An 8988-nucleotide genomic window follows, 5' to 3' on the forward strand; every position below is an offset into this window, starting at 1 on the left:
AAGGAGCAATGGGAAGGGCAGGTCATTGAAGATCTACTAAAGGAGCTGTGGGGAAAATATTTAAAGAAAATGTTAGCAATAATGCAAGTCCCGACACCTTCTTGTAAATAGATGATCCCTTACCACTCGCAAGATAACAATCCTGAAGAAGGCTCCAGACGGTCAAACCCAGCCTAGCTAATAGGCTCGGAACTAACAAGAGTCTTAGAAGTAGTAGCACCCAGCCGAGAAGGGGCAAGGAGGTCAGAGCTAGTGGGGGAAGTGCAATCAAGGAAACGAAATTGCAGAAGGAGATTGAGTAGCTAAAAAACAAGGTGGAAGTGTGCAAACACAGATTCACACTCCTGAAAGGAAACAAAAAGAAGATAGTCGTTCCAACAGATGGGAAGGGGAAGGAGCTTGTGATATACAGAGGGTCATCAATGGACCTAATCCCCAACAATGAGCTAAAGGAGCATGTGTGGGCTGCAACAAAGAATTTGGAAGAGCAGGAGAATCATGAAGTTGCTTTTCGGGCATAGATTGAAGAACTGGAAGCCCTAGTGGAGAAGTTTAAAGAGCATTAGAGGCAGGATGGGTTGGCCATAAAGACCCTCAAGAAGGAGGTAGAGGCTACAACCCTTGCTAGGAATACAAGAGGAAGAGGAGGAAAAATGATTGTCAATGAGCTGAATGTCGCCTTGACACAACAATCCATGCTGACCTCTGAAAGAGACAGAAACAACTAGACACCATGGGGAGGACGCACGTAGAAGAGGTGAGGGAGACGCAGGAGCACGTGGATGCCATGAGGAGAGTGCATGCAGAGGAAATTAGGGCCAAGGATAAGATGATGGAAGATTTCCAGGGCTAGGACAAAAGGGAAAGGGGAGCTAACGAAGAGCTGCAGAAAAGGGTCTAGGAGGAGTTGGGACAACAGAACATGGGTGTCTGGAAGGGCACTGCCCTAAATTGTATGCATACTTTAATCCCAGATAGCTCAATAGGCAAGCACCCTGAGGCCTTTCAACTGGGAGGAGATTGTAAAATTCATGAACTAGTTGGAAGGGTCGAAGACGAAAGGCATGGACAAGGCAGCTCTCAAGTGGGGGCATCACAAGGAAGAAGCCCCTCCCCTGGATCCAAAATGTTACATGGAAGTAGCGGTCTCTTATGACTCGCAAATCCGGGTGAGGAGGCAACATTTCATTAAAAGAGCGACCTTGCTAAAGCCCCTCGCCAATGGAGTCAACCAGTAGCAAATAGGAAAAGGGAGACACCAAATCCTGAACCTACAAGAACACCACCCTATGGGAGGAAATGGGGTTAGGGTGGGAAGAGAAGGTCCAAGGAATGAGAATAGATTGTGTTTGAAGAAGACCTCATCACCCCTAAGCAGACAGAGCCCAACGCCTTCACGTAGGAATGCAGTCGAAGTAATACACAGGGCAAGGGCAAGGCATCCAGAGGCATGGCCCATCAAAGTGTAGTTCCGGAAGGCTGATGAAAGGACTTGACATTGGGCACACCTGGGTAAGCAACATGAAGAGAGCTTACGAGCCGCAGTATTCCCCCAATTGTCCTATCAAGTTCATCTCAGGGGGACATTGCAACGGAGGAATTACCAGAAGAATGTAGCTAAACAAGTAGTAAAAGGAACCCGGACAGGAGGATTCGGACCAAGCTGCAATTCAAGAACAATTTTTTTTTTGAACCACAACTGTGGGGGGGCTTCGCTATTTGGCGCAATGTCCACCGTGATCACCAGGTGTGTTGGCAGCCAACCAACCCGTTTGGCCCCGCTTAGGGTCGTTGCTGGATTGACCGTTGTGCAACAAACTGGGTCTTCTTGTTTTGTAACAAACTTGTAATACCTTCTTGATGAACGGGTAGTACCCGTGGTTGTAATGGAAAAAGGGGGGTTAGTTGGATAAGGGGATAGATGTGTGATGGTGGATCTAGTCTACTTGGCTGAGACTGTAGAAGAGAATGATCATTGTCTAGATAGAGATACTTGTCGAGTCTACTCAGGCTCTAAGGAGCGGAACAATACCAAATAGGGACACATGAGAGTTGAGAGAGCAGTTTATGTGGGCAGAGTTCTTTGTCCAAAGATTGTGAGCCTCTGTGCCGTGATTGTGAGATGTTATGTTGCATCTCTGCTTGTTTTGTTGTATAAATCTTTGCAAACCCTTTTTAGGGTTTCCTTAAGAGTATATATAGGGTTATTAAAAGAATCCATTAGAGATGAACAAAGGTAGTTGATGGTCGTGAGGGTTGAAAGAGAACGATAGTGAGAGAGAGAAATACAATGAGAGGGAGGCAACAAGAGGGAGAGGAAGAGGGAGGTAATAAGATTTGGAAGTGAGGATTAGAGTAAGACGCAGGGGTCAAATTTATAGATACACAAATAAAAAAGCAAAAAGCTACTTTGCATGGTTACCCACTAAATTTAGAAAAGTAGACGCATGGTTTTTCCCTAAATTTAGAAAAGTACATGCATGGCTTTTTCCTAAATTTAGAAAAGTAGATGCATATGTCTATCCACATTTTTTTTGAAAAAGTAGATAAATGAAATGAACATATTCAAGCCATTGACATATATCTATATTAATTATCCTGCTAAAACATTAAAAAAACTAAAAGTAAATAGTCCTTGCTAGAGGATTGTGACATCGGACATTTATTACAACATGAAGGATCTTTTCAAAACTACAGTACAATATCATCAACAATATTAGACCCTTTTTACATTGTTCTCCTGCTCCTGAACATTCTCATTAGGTCCTCCTTTTTTAGAGTGAGTTGATGTATAAACATATTATGGTTCACATCTAACCCAAAGATATGCAAATATACAAAGTAAGGGTGCTTACATGCACAATATGGTCGTCCAACACCTACCTTGATTTGAAAATCAAGACATGTGTATAATGGATTCTTTCCTATAGTCACTCGGTATTTTTCATTGCGTACTATTGATTCCTCAGTCTCAATTACAAACACTTCTATTTTCCCGACCTTAATGACCAAATGCTCAAAGATCGTAGCTGTACTTGAAATTGCCGAATGATTTTTACTTTCTTTAAAATGAAAATGGATGTTATGCCTTGCTGGAAAGGCTTTCCCCCTTCTCTTCATTATTGAATTCGGCCTTTCTTTATCCTAGATGTGTAATCAAATTGATGGAATTAAACTTTTCATATTGTTTACTCTAATAAAGTGAAAATTGATTAGATTAGAATGATTTAAATTATCTTGGATAATTTCTAGTAAATTTTAGAGTGAAAAAATTAAAAAATGGTCAGCCATACAAAGGAGGTTATGGCAAAATTTTCTTAAGTTTGGTGAAGTAAGTTTTATCTTTTTATTATTCAAAAAGAGTAATCCCCATCGCTTGTGTATTCTAAAAGTGTTATTTTTATTCTATGCATAAAAAATGCATATTAGAAATATTTTTAATTATAAAAGTGTTATTTTCATTAGAATTAATTTCTATGCATAGAAAGATGCATATTGGGAATATTTTGATTATAAAAGTGTTACTTTCATCAAAATTGATTTTTATGCATAAAAGATTTTTTTATTATAAAAGTGTTACTTTCATTAAAATTGAATTTATGCATAAATAGATGCATGAAAGATTTTTTTTATTATAAAAGCATTACTTTCATCAAATTTTAATTTTATGCATAGAAAGATGCATAAAGAAATTTATTTTTATTTCAAAAGAGTTATTCTCATCAATTTTGATTTTATTCATAGAAAGATACATAAAGAATTTTATTTTTATTTCAAAAGAGTTATTCTCATCAATTTTGATTTTATGCATAAAAAGATGCATAAAGAAATTTATTTTTATTTCAAAAGAGTTATTCTCATCAATTTTGATTTTATGCATAGAAAGATGCATAAAGAAATTTTATTTTTATTTCAAAAGAGTTATTCTCATCAATTTTGATTTTATGCATAGAAAGATGCATAAAGAAATTTATTTTTATTTCAAAAGAGTTATTCTCATTAATTTTGAGTTTATGCATAGAAAGATGCATAAAAGATTTATTTTTATTTCGAAAGTATTATTCTCCTTAAATTGAATTTATGCATAAACAGATTTTTATAAAAGTGTTATTTCCCATTGAAGTTGTTCTTATGCATAAATAGATGCATAAAGAATCTTTATATCAAAATAAGAATTCTCTTACATTCTATAAATAGATGTGATAAGATGTGATATGAATCAGATAGATGAGAATGAATAGAGAATGGATGTGATGAGAATAGAAGTGATGAGAATGAGAGGTAAATAGATGTGATGAGATGTGACGTGAATCAGATAAATGTGAATGAATAGAAGAGATGTGATGTCAGATAAATGTGACGTGAGTCAGATAAATGTGAATCAGATAAATGTGAATGAATAGAAGAGATGTGATGTCATGTGTATCAGGATGTAAATGAATGATATAGGTTGTGAATTAATGTGTTAGCATGTGAATCGGGATGTGAATGAATGATATAGGATGTGAATCGGGATGTGAATGAATGATAAGGGATGTGAATGGATGTGATGTGATGTGAATCAGATAAATGTGAATGAATAGATGAGATGTGATGTCATGTGAATCAAGATGTAAATGAATGATATAGGATGTGAATGAATGTGTCAGCATGTGAATCGGGATGTGAATGAATGATATAGGATGTGAATGAATGTGATAGCATGTGAATGGATGTTATGTGATGTGAATCGGGATGTGAATGAACGATAAGGGACGTGAATGAATGTGTTAGCATGTGAATCGGGATGTGAATGAATGAGATGTGATGTGAAATGGATGTGATAAGATGCGATGTAAACTGGATAGATGTTAATGTATGTGAAGTGATGAGATGTATGGGTAGATGCAAGTGGATGAGATCTAATGAAGGATAAATGAAGAAATAAGTGATGAGATAAAAAAATATGTGATAAGATGAGAATGGGAATACTTATGAAATGAATGTGGATTTGTGTGGATAATGTGGATTGATGTGGATGGATATATGGGGATGATGTGGATTGATGTGTGGGTAATGTGGATTGACGTGAATGGATGTATGGATGATGTGGGTTGATGTGTGGATAATGTGGATTGACGTGAATGGATGTATCGATGATGTGGATTGATGTGTGGATAATGTGGATTGATGTGGATGGATGTATGGATGATGTGGATAGATGTACGGATGATGTGGGTTGATGTGTGGATAATGTGGATTGACGTGAATGGATGTATGGATGATGTGGATTGATATGTGGATAATGTGGATTGATGTGGATGGATGTATGGATGATGTGGATTGATGTGGATGATATGGATGGATGTATGGATGATGTGGGTGGATGTGTGGATAATGTGGATTGACGTGAATGGATGTATGGATGATGTGGATTGATGTGTGGATAATGTGAATTGATGTGGATAGATGTATGGATGATGTGGATTGACATGTAGATTGATGTGGATGGATGCATGGAAGATGTGGATGGATGTGTGGATAATGTAGATTGATGTGTATTGATGTGAATGATGTGGAAGGATGTATGGATGATGTGGATTGATGTGTGGATGATGCGATTGGATGTGATTTGATGTAAGAATGATGTGATGTGATAGGGATCGATGAAAAAAAAATTATGGAAAGATGAGAAAAGATGGGGACTAATGTGAAAGGATGTGGAGTGATGAGAAAAGATGGAAATATTGTTGGAACTGTATTTGTATGTGAAATCTGTTTTTAAATGACTGTTTTATGTCAAGAATGCTGGGGAAGCATTTTGACCGTCTTGTGAATGAGGTCGTGGAGACCTATCTGTTAAAGTTACAACTGTTGTGACGGAGAGTCAACGGAGGACGTCTCGCGTAGCAAGGTCGGTCGAGGTCTTGACCAGCCTCGGTTTGATTTAAATGGTGAGCTTCCGGTACAGTGGATGAGGGACCAAGGAAGCGGCCTATGAGTGAAGTGCTAGGTGACCTACGAAGAAGGATCCTAGAGGGTGCTGACCATACGGTGCTCGGGCTCTGGGTCACCGAAGATACTCACACGTACGTCGACGAGAAAGATATTGGAACAAGGAGTAAGAGTTGTTTTCTGAATTCGGGCATGGATCTGGTTGATTGACCTTGCTAGTCCTCAACGAATGAGTCCATGGCTCTTTTATATGGATCTGTTGGTTGATCTTGCTGATCTTCAACGGAGACTCCATTTTTGTTAAAGTGAATACTTGCCAGTTACTATGAGCTAGGAACTATCGAAAAGGCCCCTGAGTGGACAGGGGGTGAGCGTTATGGTTGCCAATGATGCCATAGGTACACCGAAATAAGGATTCAGCTGGATAATTAGAGGATTATGATCAGTGATACTATGGTTTCATTAAATGATTGTTTTAAAGACTATTGAATCTGTGAAAAAGGCAATTTCATATTGGGTGTGTAAGTGGTGTGACTAGTTTTAAGTTTGCATGAATATCCGGCTAGGGGGCCTGGGAACTCTTTTCCCTAGTACCTAGGACAACCTAACCAAATTCTTAATTGGAACTCTTTTCCCTAGTACTTGGGACAAACTAACCAAATTCTTAATTGGATCCTATCACTACAGTGGTTGGGCGGTTGGCTAACCGATAGGACAGGATGGGGTTAGGCTGGACTAATGGATCCCTAAATTGAGACTCAATTCTGTTCTGGTTCAATAGATGAAGTAAATCCCGGACAAAAATTGTTCTATGAAAAAGAATCAACGGCTGTGCCTCTCAATGACGAAAAAAGCGTTGGTCTCTATGATCCAAGTACAATCTTTTCCCTGATCTGACTATGGGACTTACGGGTTCGGTCAGATCAGTTCAGTTAGTTAAGGCTTTTGACTACGTTAGAGAAAAGTTATCTTGGAGGAATCGCCTGTGCTTTCCGTGCAAGGGAAGTTTTTCCGGGTTCTGTTTTGGAAGAACCGATGGATTAGTCTCTTGTCCGAATATCCATGGGTGAGGCCCCGAGTGTGGGACCCTGCCCCGCGCAAGAAGTGCTACTTCCGCTACTAGCACCCCTGAATTCATTGCGCAGTGGAGATAGGGACCTCACTTTGTGTAAGTCTTATTTTATCTCTCTCCACCTTTTCAATTATGCCCTTTTTTAGTGAATTCATTGCGCAGTGGAGATAGGGACCTCACTTTGTGTAAGTCTTATTTTATCTCTCTCCACCTTTTCAATTATGTCCTTTTTTAGTGAATTTTTTTAAAGAGCAATCTATCTTGTATGTGCTGATATGTTTAGATTGTTACAAACACATCAAAGGAAACCCCACATCCAAAGCGTGCAAAACATGTAAAGAGAGCACACCTGCCAGGCAAGCAAGCAAGCCAACCAAGAAGTGACAAGTACCAAAGAAGAGAAAGAAAGTGCAAGGGGGGAAGATGATGATTGGAGTCCTCCTCGAAGGAATCCAAGTCGAGTTGCTAAGTCTTTGAAGAAAGGTGGTTCTTCAAAAACAATTAAAGAAACTAAGGAAGTAAGAGAGGTGGACGAGGGAATTGAAAAAGAAGGCGAGAATGAAGAGGGTTTCATGGTGACTCATGCAACTCGCTTTGCAATTAGAACTCCTATAAGACAGTCTTAGCAAAGTGATGGTAATTATTAATCACTTTTTATCAAATTTTACATAAGGTATCTTTTGGATTACCAAGCATAACGTGTGTGTGTGTGTGCATTGCAGGTGGTGAAATTCACTCCTTTGCCACCTATTCCCTTGTGTAGACGTGTGCCTAACCCCTCTATACGAAGAGTGCAGTTTAGGTACAAGAAGCTGGCAAGGGAATTTTATACGAATGGCTATGTTGATGATAGATGCAGGTTCATTTACTCCATCTCCTCATCCCATAATCCTATTAGAGAAATGACTCAAGATGATGTTATTACATGGGATGACATTTGGCGATTGAAAAACGAGGAATTAGAGAATATAATCAAAGGCACAGAGTGAGAATTCAGGAGCAACAAGATGTTGTATCTGTGGGACGGAAATCATTGAGTTATGGCATGGATGGAGGAGATTAATAAATGTGACTTTAGTTTTGGGACTAATTACATTTGCACTATGTAACTGTAGCATTCAAGAATGTCGCATCAAGACATCCTTGTGTTGACGCTATCCTTATTGAATTCAATGAGGATAGTGAGGGGGAGGTTCTCACAGTGATCGCTCGCTTAAACAGGTAAGAGAATATGTGTTTTAAGACTCTTTGAATTAGGAATATTCAACGTACTATGTTTCAATCTTTCATCATGACCTTAAATTTTGTTGCCATAGGATGAATGAAGTGGGCTATGTTTCTTTTTCCCTTATGGAAAAAGTGTGCATCATTAGCAAACAAAGAAACAATTATGAAGCGCACTAGAGAGATGAACAAGGCATGGATGTACAAGCATGGCTCGACACAGAAAAAAAAGGGCCGCTCATCTTGGTATAACTGCAAGCTTTTGGAACTTTCCCAAATAGTATTCCAAGTAAACCTTCAATCTTTAGACGCTTGCAATATATAATAAACATTTGCATATCATCCTCTAATGTTGTAATTCGTGAATAACATGATGAGTACCTCGCATCAGCCACCCAAGATATTGACCCCCTAGTAGATAGTTTTCCTACACAAGAGTTTGAAGAGAAATGGAGAATGGCATTTTATAAAGATGAAAGAAAGTGGATATGCTACAAGGCGGTTGGCAGTGATTGCAAACCCTACACAAGGGGAAGGTTTCTTTGAGTAAGAAATCCTACACTATTTCCTTTATCTATTTCATAGGCAACAACGTTTTATGGTTTTAATGTTGCAGTTTAATTATGGTGTTGTGTTGCAGACGACTAGTGCAAGTTAATTGGGACGAGAATATCATTATAGAAGCCTCGGCGTTAACAAGTGTAATAAACAATTGTGACTTGTAAAGGTGTGTCTTTTATATCTTGTAATAACAATTG

This window comes from Cibotium barometz, chromosome 11 (genome assembly GCF_041138505.1).
Source record: "Cibotium barometz isolate CiBa-2024 chromosome 11, ASM4113850v1, whole genome shotgun sequence".
Taxonomy (NCBI): Eukaryota; Viridiplantae; Streptophyta; class Polypodiopsida; order Cyatheales; family Cibotiaceae; genus Cibotium; species Cibotium barometz.